This window comes from Canis lupus, chromosome 29 (genome assembly GCF_011100685.1).
Source record: "Canis lupus familiaris isolate Mischka breed German Shepherd chromosome 29, alternate assembly UU_Cfam_GSD_1.0, whole genome shotgun sequence".
NCBI classification, from domain to species: domain Eukaryota; kingdom Metazoa; phylum Chordata; class Mammalia; order Carnivora; family Canidae; genus Canis; species Canis lupus.
The window spans coordinates 14,902,349-14,913,470 of NC_049250.1; the positions used below are offsets into that span (position 1 = coordinate 14,902,349).

Consider the following 11,122-nt stretch of genomic DNA (forward strand, 5'->3'; position numbering starts at 1 on the left):
TTAACTTGGTTAATGTTTTTTGGCCAGAATTCTATCTTTTCTGAAAACAAAATTGCGAACCCTGCTTTATTTTTACTTACATTTGTCTGTTATATCTTTTCCCATCCTTTTAATTTTAACCTTTCGAATTTGTTTATTTTAATTGTGTGTCATGGGTGTAGCATAGAGTTGGGTTAGCTTTGCTAGTTGATAGAAGAATCACCTTTTTTTGGTAATTGAGATAAGCCATTCATTTTATTGATATTACTGATATATTTGCTACTGATAATACCATGTTATTGTGTGTTACATTTACTATGTATCATGTGGTCTCTTTTCATTTTGTTTACTCATTCATTCATTCATTCATTTATCCACATACTTATTTAGTTAGCTTTAGGAAAGTTTGTATATTTGTTCCACTCCTTTTTTTTCAAGCTTTTTTTTTATTTTTTTAAATTTTTTTATTCATGAGAGACAGAGAGGCAGAGACACAGGCAGAGGGAGAACAGGCTCCACTCAGGAAGCCCGACGTGGGACTCAATCCCAGGTCTCTAGGATCAGGCCCTGGACCAAAGGTGGCGCTAAACTGCTGAGCCACCCGGGCTGCCCGTATTTGTTCCACTCCTTACATTTACACTAATACCTTTACATAATTACCTAGTCACCCCTATAGGAGAAGGATATTCTGTTGGTTTTCTACTATGTAAAGTGTTAAAATTAGCTTAAAAAATGTAGGGTCATGTGGGACCAAGCAAGGCAAGATTTAAGGGAGGAACTCCTGGGAATGTGTGTGTGTGAATGTGCAAAGTCCTCCAAAGTTCTCAGAAGGGGTTGGTATAATGAAGTCATCTCAACTGGCTGGAGATTCTTTAATCCATCCCTACCTAGTTCAACAGGACAAGAAAGAATGAACACATTCAGAAAAGGGACTTTCTAAATGGAATGGGCTCACCATCAGGGGAAAAGAGTACAGAAAAGAATAGGCAGAAAGGTGGCATCAAAATGATACTTCAAAATTTTGCACGGGTTTGACTTCATTAGTGTGAGATTTCTTACTAAAATGGCCTTAAGATACCCAAAGTAAAACACCCTATGATCCAATTTGAAGCTGCCCATTGGATAGTCTAGATTGCTAGCTTGCCAAGTCTTAAACCCTAATTATTCTTGGGAATATAAAATACAGTCTGGATTAAATTCTACTTAAATTGCTCTATGCCACAGAGAAACCTATCAACACAGAGGCCTTTTCCTCAGAAGACCTTGGTAGGGAAGTTTTGGATAACTACTGAAGAGTTTTAAAACATGTTGATGTCACAAGCCTAGAATGAACTGCAAGGTACCCACCTAGTGCTGCACTAGATGAGCAGCTTTAAACAATGTGACTGGGGGCAGCCCGGGTGGCCTGGGGTGGCTCAGCGGTTTAGCGCTGCCTTTTCAGCCCAGGGCGTGATTCCTGGAGACCCGGGATTCAATCTCCCTGCATGAAGCCTGCTTCTCCCTCTGCCTGTGTCTCTGCCTGTCTCTCTCTCTCTCTCTCTCTCTCTCTCTCTCATGAATAAATAAATAAAATCTTTTAAAAAAATGTGAATGGGACAACTCAGGTTGTGAGGTGGGTGATCTCAGGCACAATACCTCAAGTACCCAGTTAGGATCATGTGGAGATTTGAAGATTTAGCCTGCACAAGGTATTTGCCATGGTTTCTGATGTACTATAGGACTTCAAGAAATCATTGCTAGTACTTCGATCATTATAAATGTTCATTGGTCTAAACCAAGGAAAGCTATTTAATATAGATATATCTGTGAAGCCAAGTATATCTCTTTACTGAGATGGGCTATTTCTCAAAGGAAAAAAAAAGATATAATCAATTTAGCCCCCCAGAATGTTGTGAATATTGGCTAATTAATATTGTAAGGGGCTTTGTAAACATCAAGTGAAATAAAAATGCTGAACATTGCATAACAGCTTTCCTTTGAATAGCATCTTCAATACTCAATAATGTAACCTAATTTAATTAAACTGTACAAAGTTAAATAATAAAGACCAGGGGAAGAAATAAATCAAGAGGCATAGTCCAGGGATAAGGGCATGTTTCCAGATGAGATTTTAAAAGAGAGGGTGAATCAATGAGGCAGAGAGGCACTAGAAAGCTGTTTTACTTGAGAGAAGCTACAGACAAGGTCTCTCCTTAGACAATCTGCTACATTCCCTGGGACCTCATTATAACATTAAATGCATCAGCATCTCAAATAACAATGAATGTTAATGGTGATCATTGGTGAGACACAAAAGAGCACTTAATTACCCTTTGGGAGAGTAATGTAATCATTACTGAGAATTGTTGAAGTCATATAAAAGTTGAAAAATGTAATAAATTGGGGCTGGCTAACATTGAAGATCCGCACTCCCCTTCTAGAGGTTGTGTTGCCACCGGGCTGCCTCGAGTCTATGGGAAGCCATGTGGCTAGTTTGGCTGATGCAGTGTGAATAGAAATGACGTGTGCATATTTGATTCGATATTGTTTTGATTTCTTTTGCTGCTGTGATGGATCGCTTCAAAACTTCTGCTTCACTCTACACATAGACATGTTAACATTTATGCCAACCTCTCCTATCTGAAACCCACATTCCACTGAGGAGATAAGGAAGTATGTACAGGAATAGCATTTGCCATGTCTAAGATTTATAGGAGCATCATCACTGGAATGCTGTGGGCAAAGATCAGCTGAATTGGGAGGGGACAGAAAATATCACAACCTTCCTCTGATCCTTGTGGGTACCTGCAAGTCTATAGGCATCAGTCACATCTTGACTCCAGCCCCTTCCCGCTTTCCCCCTCTTCCTAATGTTCAAGCTCAAATTTCAAGTTGGGCAAAGATGGTTCTTTAGGACAATAGTCCTTGTCTTCTCAGTTTGCTGGCTTTCTGAATAAAATCACTTTCCTTATCTCAACGTCTTGCCTCACAACTTACAGGCTTGTCCTAGGACGAGCAGAACTAGTTCGGACTTGGTTATGGGAGGAATGGCTGCATGCTCTCATTATGGGGACTTTACCATGGGCAATAATGTTTTGATGAATAATGAAAAAAATTAAAAATGGGAATAATGTCAAGACAATGTAAAATCAAATAAGAATGAAAATGTATAAAGCCAAGTAAAGTGGAAATTGGCAAGGATAGAGATAGAGATAGATACAGAGATAGAGACATATATAAGAACACAGGTGTGAAATATAGTGAGACAAAACATAGCAGGAAAAGATAGTTTTTTTCATAGATACAGGGAATGTAGTTGATAGTTGCCTTGCATTTTGAGTAAAGTGAGAAAGAAGAAAACTAATTACTATCAAGGGAACCCAATGTGTCACAGAGTGGACTGGTTTTACAAATATTTTCTCATTTATTCCACATCATAATTGCATACGGTATCATTTCCTTTTTTTATTTTAACTTGAACAAACTGGAATTCAATTCACAGTTACTAAGTAACAGAACTAGGGTTCAGACTCATGTCTGTGTGACTTAAAAACTCATCTCATTATACTTGAAAACTGTTACCACTTTAGGGAATGAGACAATATTCACTTTGGTGACAAATAAACCAGAATCAGTATATTATATACATCTTTTTTTTACCTTTATCTCACTAGGCATTGCACAGCATTTAAGTATATTGAAGACATCCAACAGTGATTATAGGTTTAATTTCCTTATGGCTATTTTAATATTCACAGGAGGATAAAATAAAAATATTACAAAGGAAGATAAATGAAAGAAAGAACAGAATTTTAAAGGAAAACTTATAATAAGATAATCAAGAAATAACCAAGATGAAAAAGCAATTGATGGCATAGATTGTGCAGAACAGCATACATAATTGCAAGGGTTATTTGAGTGATTTGCACATGCTGATGATAGTGGAAGCTCTGTCACTGTCAGTGGACAAGGATAGCACATTCTTGCTCTGTGCCACATCCTAATATTTTTTTTAAGTGGGTGCACTCAAAAAGTCTAAACATCATATTGTCAATTAATCACTATCAAAGATTTCCAAATGCTTTGTTTTTCTCAAAACCTATATTGAATTTTAAAATACATTTCCATGTTCACACTACAAATAACTTTTGCTTAAGTTGATTTTAACCCTTTTTCTGACTCCATTTGAGAAGCCCAAAGAGCCTTTCTATTACAGACTGCATTTTAACATATACAATTTTAACAACATAGAGTTAAGAGTTTGGAAGCAAAATAATGCATATTCTAACAAAAGTTCACAGTTTTAGGTATCAAAGGAAATCATGATATGCATAATGCACAATAAGCAACATTTGCAAACTACCCGTATGGAGCGTGGGTACATCTGGTATAATATTTAATTTGAATACTATCTTTGTGGTACGCACTCAGCATGTCAAATAGTACCAGTTATTTCAGTCACCCAAATTAACAAAACATTTAAATGCTTCATTCCAAGTCTATGACCAACAAAGCCTCAAACCAAAAATCGTAAGAAAAGGAAATGGTAGGAGCTAAAGTTAAAACTTTATTTTATTCTATTTTATTAAAACTAACTTTATTCTGTTATTTAAAATTTACTTTTCTAAATGGGATATATTTTTTTTAAGCCAAGAAACAAAGAAGTAACGACTTTCAATTTGACTAGCTGGAACTTATTAAACAAGTGAGCATATGCCTAGACATCTCCATATGCATAAATATTGATAATTTATAAATTAAAAATATATAAATGGCTATAAAATAGGAATTGTTTTCTGCATATTTCAAAATTATTCAACTTACCACAAAAATTAATCAAAATCACAGAAAAAAACTGAGCAATTGGAATTATTATGGCTACTTTAAAACAATATTTCACTTTTAAATAGTATTGATTCATGTCGAAAGATGAGGAAATTGCTACACTAATACGTTTACCTACTTTCATTTCATTTTTTATTAATTAAATATTTTCTTTGGGCTACCATGTTTTACTTTCTGTCCCAATTCTAATGATCCCCATAGATATTTTGTCTTAGTTTCCATTGGAATAAAATACTCACCTCCATTCCTTTTATCAAATCTTCGGAATTCCTGAGTTCTTTTAATTAATTGCATGGCTGGCCAAATTTCAATATCAAGTGGTGCTTCCAGGATGGACTCAACAGCGTTGAGTTTATTCTTGTTAGGGAACAGCTGTCTCTTTGCCTTCAGACTTAATGGACAGCTTTGATGCATGTTACATACTTGGATCACCTCTGCCTCTGAATTAGCTTTCTTTTTTTACTCCATTGTCTTTGGGCACTGAATATTGCCATGAAGAAATCTGAAGCCAGCCCACTCCTCCCTCTGATACATGCCATATAGGAAAACACTATACTCATTATATAGATTTAGAAACTGTGGGTCAGGAAAAAAAGACTTGTTAATGGTCATATAATTTAACAAGAAGACTCCAGGTACCAGGACTTCCTGAAGTTCATAATAGAAAATCAAGAAAGTGCTTACTGTGGCAAACATTCACGTTGTTTTCTTCTATCCCTATGAATATCGTGTTTCAATGTGCTCCCGAAGATGGCCGTTCCTTACTTATTTTAAACAGGGCTGTAGAATGTAAAAGGACAAGTAATGGAGCAATCTGCATCTCTATGTAAAAACTATAGAAAAAGGCTGCAAGTATTTTTTTTCTCTTTAAGACATAAGATAAAATGTGTAATTATTCACAGTCACAAATTAAAGTAAGATCACAATAAAAATAAGATGAAACCTGAATATGATGAATATAAAATATCAAATGTGTGTTTACAGATGTGTTATAAACAAATAAAGATGAGAATAAGTGAAACAGAAAAAAAAACTAAGATATATGAAGGCATTCACCAGGCACTCTCAAAAACCTTAAATAATTACAAGGATGTGAAGTGTTGAAATTATGTTATGCACTTGAGCAAATGTAAAATCCATAAAATCCATTTTTATATTATAAAATGAGATTTTAAGAAGTATCTGTTTGTCTATCTAATGGCCCATTTTGCAATAAGTGTCTTTGTAACCTCCAAATAAATTCACAAGCCTTGCAGACTGTGATTATTTTCTATATCTTTCCCAAAGTAAACTATGTATATGCAATTATAAGGGCAATGGAGTGTATATAGTTAAGAAGAAGGGGAGACTGTGATAAAGGGGATGTCTATCCTTGAGGTAAAGAAAAAGCTACAATTTGATATTTTCAATCTCTAATAGAAATTTTCTTTTTATGATGTCTGGTATAACGGTCGCAGCTACTGGAATTGTATCGAATTAACTAACGAGATTCTCTATGTACTACATGTACCACGTCTATAAATTCGTGCCACTAGGTGGCAGTGGCACCATCTAGGGTAGCATTGACCTCATAAGACAGCTTCATCTTAATTGTGCAACACCTTCTCTCTGGAGCTTCTGGACAGTTAACACATGTCTCATTGAGAATTTTTTTGGTTATTACTAAAATACAACCACATTAGCCAAAAAGGATTAATTAGATATCTATTTCCAGGAGCAGAAATCTGAGACTCAAGATTTAAAAAAAGCTCTGTACGTGACGACTGAATATTTGCTGCATTGCTCTGCATCCAATTGAGTTGAATTGTGCTGCATGAACTGAATCACGTTAATATAGATAGATGCATTGCTGGAATGCTTAAATAGGTTTTGTCACCACTTACCTTAATTTAGGTTACAAAATTACTCTGACATGTTTGGTAGAGGCAGGAGCTTTCCTGATTCTGCTCCTTCAGGTGAGTTTTACACTGTCTGCTTACTCTTCTCAAGATGAAGATCAAATTTTATCCTGCTAATGAGCTTTGAAGCACAGTTTCTCCTTGCAGGACTGTTACTTTTCAAAAATAGGCTGATGAAATTCTTGCTGGAGCCCTCTGCTTTTTCTCTTCCCTCTCGAACCTACCCATGGTTCAAAACTGTCACCTCTGTCATGAGTCCCACTCACTAAGAATCAGTGCTTTCCTGGATACATTGTCATCTGTAAGCCTCTCTGATACATTTCCTCTTCTGAAGCTTCTTTTAATGTGAGAAGCTCTTTTTTTCTGAATATTCATTTACGATGTTCTATTAAGTTAGCAGTTCTCAGATCTCTTTGTGTCTCCTTAAAGTTTTGTTCTCTTGTCTTTCATTATCCTTCAACATAATTTGAGGTAGACTGAAGATACTGATTTTAAAGCTTCTGTAGATAACAATTATGTCTTCATACCTTATCCGGCATCGGGTTCTACCAAAGATGCCTGTATTCATTACGTTCATCCTCTTAACTGTAGTCTGAGATTGCTTTCGACAGGTCTATTTCTGTATCATAAGATCTTTTTGAAATTAACAAATAAGCCCATGCACTTAAAAGGAAAAAAAAAGCTGTAACATCAGCATGGGTAACTAGAAAATATAAGGAGTTTGAGAGTGTCAAAAACAACAACAACAAAAACCACACACACACACACACACACACACACACATGCACAGAGTGAAGAGCCGCTCTGACCTTAAGTAGTATGCAAATTGCTTTCTTTTAAATGGTAGCATGATCAACACAAATGATATTTCTGGGTCTTGGCACATCAAACTACCCACAGATGAAAGATGACTTAATTGCTTTGACCACAGTCCGAGTCAGAAGAGCTCAGTTGGCAAATATAAAAATAGCTTGGTGCTATTTGCATTTGCATTTCAGTAAGGAGTGATTTCATTCTGATGTTTAACGTCTAAGTAACAAAGCGACCCACAGGTAGTGAAACACACCTTGTAAGCAGTGGATACAATCGCTAACCGGAGTGTGTAAGGGGTGCAGAGGACACATTGATCTTGTCAGCTCCATCCGTGTGCATAGGAAATACTGCTGTCAGCACAGCACCTTCAAATTCAGATCACAATATACCGAGAGTTTATGTCTTTAGAGGTTAAGCAGTTAAGCATTCATAGAGATTTGTTGCCTATACCATCACCTTTAAATAACCTCCTAAAAATATTTTAATAATTAATTCTTATTCTGAACCTCTAATATTACTGTTAATAGCTTACGTTGTTCCTCATAATTTCATCTAACAAAGTATTTCCAATAAATAGTCATAGGGAGTGAGGCTTGCTGTATTTTAGGCTTTACTATGTAGCAGCGCAAATAAAGTAAAAATATATAGAAGAGAAAAAATATGGCACAAAGAATAGGAAATTTCTCCAGGCCTTGTATTAAATGTGATTCCAAAGCCAGTAATGGTAAAATGGGGGCTATGGACTCTCCATTTCTTCTAACTGGTTATCTTTGAGATGACTTTATTTTCATACCTTCTAACTTTGTGATATAAACAGCAAACTTAATTCAGGAAAAAAAAAAAAAAAAAAAAAAAACCCTGCCATCACTGATTACCATAGCCAGGCTCACAGACATTTAAATCAAAAGTCACCTGAGTTGGATAAGGTTTAAGTTTTTTCAATAAATTATTTTTTATAATGACTATAAAAGTTATATAGTACACAGAGGCTAGCGGGAGCTAGATACTTTACTGTACCTGAATTGCGAGGAATACTTCCTGAGACATAAAGCTGACAATCAGACATCTGAGTGGAACTGGAAAATACCACTCCCTGAAAGATTAGAGCGGGAATTTTAGTAACCTCTAAGGCAAAAGCCATTGTTCTTTCGCTCTTGAACCTGTAGACAGAATGGGCAAATGATAATACAAATGCATGGAAAGAGACTGAAAGGGTGAAGCTGGACCCCAGAATCACTGAAAGTGACAATTCTTGTTCCACGAAAATCTGTATTTCTTCTGATATTTAAAAGCCAGCTCTGTGGTCGTGCTAAATCATAAAATGGCTCAATTTACAAAGTAAAACTATGTTATTCTTTATTGAAATGCAATAAAGTCACTGATGTGGTACAATCACTGTCTGTTTTTAATGCCATCGATTTTTTTTTCACGAATGTAATTGCTGATAAATGGCAGATAACTGTGAGTAAGTGAAAATATATATTGTTTCGTAAGTGTCATTATTATTTTGGGGTTTTTTTGTCATTATTATTTTGAAATGCATTTTTGATCCGAATGACATGAGAGAAAATGGTTTTAGGTAATGAAATCTGAGGAACAAAAATATGGAGAGCAAATGGTTAAAATTAAGAAAGCTATCATTAATATATTTTTTAAAGATTTTATTTATTTATTCATGAGAGACACAGAGAGAGAGGGAGAGAGGCAGAGACAGGCAGAGGGAGAAGCAGGCTCCATGCAGGGAGCCAGATGTGGGACTTGATCCAGGGTCTCCAGGATCAGGTCCTGGACTGAAGGCGGCACTAAACCACTGAGCCACCCGGGCTGCCCTATCTTTAATATTTTAAAAGGAAAAAAGAATAATGATGCAAAGAACCTAGGGAAAATATAAGCACCTTATTTAATCTTTTATTCTTAAGATTTTATAATTGTTAAAAAAAAAACTATACAAATGACAGCAAATACCCATCACCCATAATTTTTATCAAAATATTTAAAGTAACTCATAAGAAACCCCACCCTTGGCTCTCTGATTCAAGGGAACCGGGGTTTACTGTAAGTAAACTTCTTACAGACTTTTTCCTGCATGTACCTACCCACATACCTTTCATAATACCAAAAATAACCATATTATATTCTGCATCTTTCTTTTTGAACTTAATTATGCATCAGGAATGTCTTTTCAGGTCAGTTCATTTACTTTGTATAAAAGCATACTGTTTTGTAGAATGGAGGCATCATTTATGTAATTATTTGCTTACTGAAGAGCACTTAGGTTGTTTCATATTTTCTGTCATTTTAGAAAATCTTTTTTTAAAGATTTTATTTATTCATGAGAGAAACACAGAGAGAGGCAGAGACAAAAGCAGAGGGAGAAGCAGGTTCTCTGCAGGGAGCCCGATGCGGGACTCTATCCTGGGGCTCCGGGATCACCACCTAAGCCAATGGCAGACACTCAGTCACTGAGCCACCCAGGCATCCTTAGAAAATCTTTATACATATATGTATGGTGCTCAGTCCATTTTTTCTATAGGACACATTCTTAGGTATCAGATTGCAAATCACCTTCCCAAAAAACTGTACTGATTTTGACTAAAACTGTTTTCCTGACAACTCTGTACATTGTTAAATTCTTCAAAACTTAGGCCTATTTTAAAAATTCTTCTAATTTGTATTTTCTTTTTATTAATGATCCTGAACATTTTTTAATATCATGCTTTGGACATTTAAATTTCTTCTGCTAGTTGCCAGATTAAATTATTTTCCTTTTTTTTTTCCCACTAGATAGCTTCTTGTTGTTTTGTAGACGCTCTTTGTATACTGGACGTATTTATTTTCTCCTCCTAGTCTGCCATTTGTCTTTTAACTTTGTTTATGGTGTCTTTCCTTGCAGAATGGGAATTTAATTTTTGTGTGTGTGTAGTTAAAAGTGTCACCCTTTTCTTGTGTGAGTCCTTGGATTGTTGCCTTGCCTAGGAAAGCCTTTCTACCCTGTTTATAAAAACCATCTATCTCTATAAATATAGTATGTTACCATTGTGTTACTTTAAATGTACTCTCAATCTACATAGAATTGATTTAACTCTGTTCTAATAAAATAATAAAACAGATTTTAAGTAGACATTTTCCTCAAACACTTACAGAATATTAAAACATGGGGGCAAGAAATCAGCTGAGCTGATTTCCTTTCTTGATAAAAATAACTAAATTAGTGAGTAATGGAAGGCAAGGTGTGTGATAAATTTAGACCTTTGATATACATTGTCTCCATAAATCTTTCATAAAAAATTAATTCAAATTGGCTTGGAGATGAATACTGTCAACTGAATTGAATACTGCCTGATGGACCATAAACAACAGAAAAATAATAGAGCGGTGAGGAAGAAACAAATACCATACTAAGATCAGTGATAGATCTGGATTCGCAAAGCTTTTATATCAATGATCTAGAAGGAAGGAAGAAAATGATGTAATCATTAATTTAACAAATGTCATTGAACTGAAAAGTGTGCTCCACACATTTGGAAACATTATAATAGAAGATGGTTGTGAAGGATAGAAATACGGTGGGATATTTAAGTAAGAATTGACTTTGAGCTAAATCCATG

At 35.3% G+C, this 11,122-nt stretch overlaps 1 long non-coding RNA gene across 1 annotated transcript; it reads right to left on the reverse strand.

Annotated features, from left to right (window-relative positions):
• Positions 1-5,485: 5,485 nt before the first annotated feature.
• LOC119866672 lies at positions 5,486-8,612 on the reverse strand. Its single transcript, XR_005380859.1, has 3 exons — positions 8,532-8,612; positions 7,768-7,879; positions 5,486-5,583 (listed from the first exon to the last, which is right to left on the reverse strand). It is a non-coding gene; the product is annotated as an uncharacterized LOC119866672 (long non-coding RNA).
• Between the last annotated feature and the right edge of the window lie 2,510 nt (positions 8,613-11,122).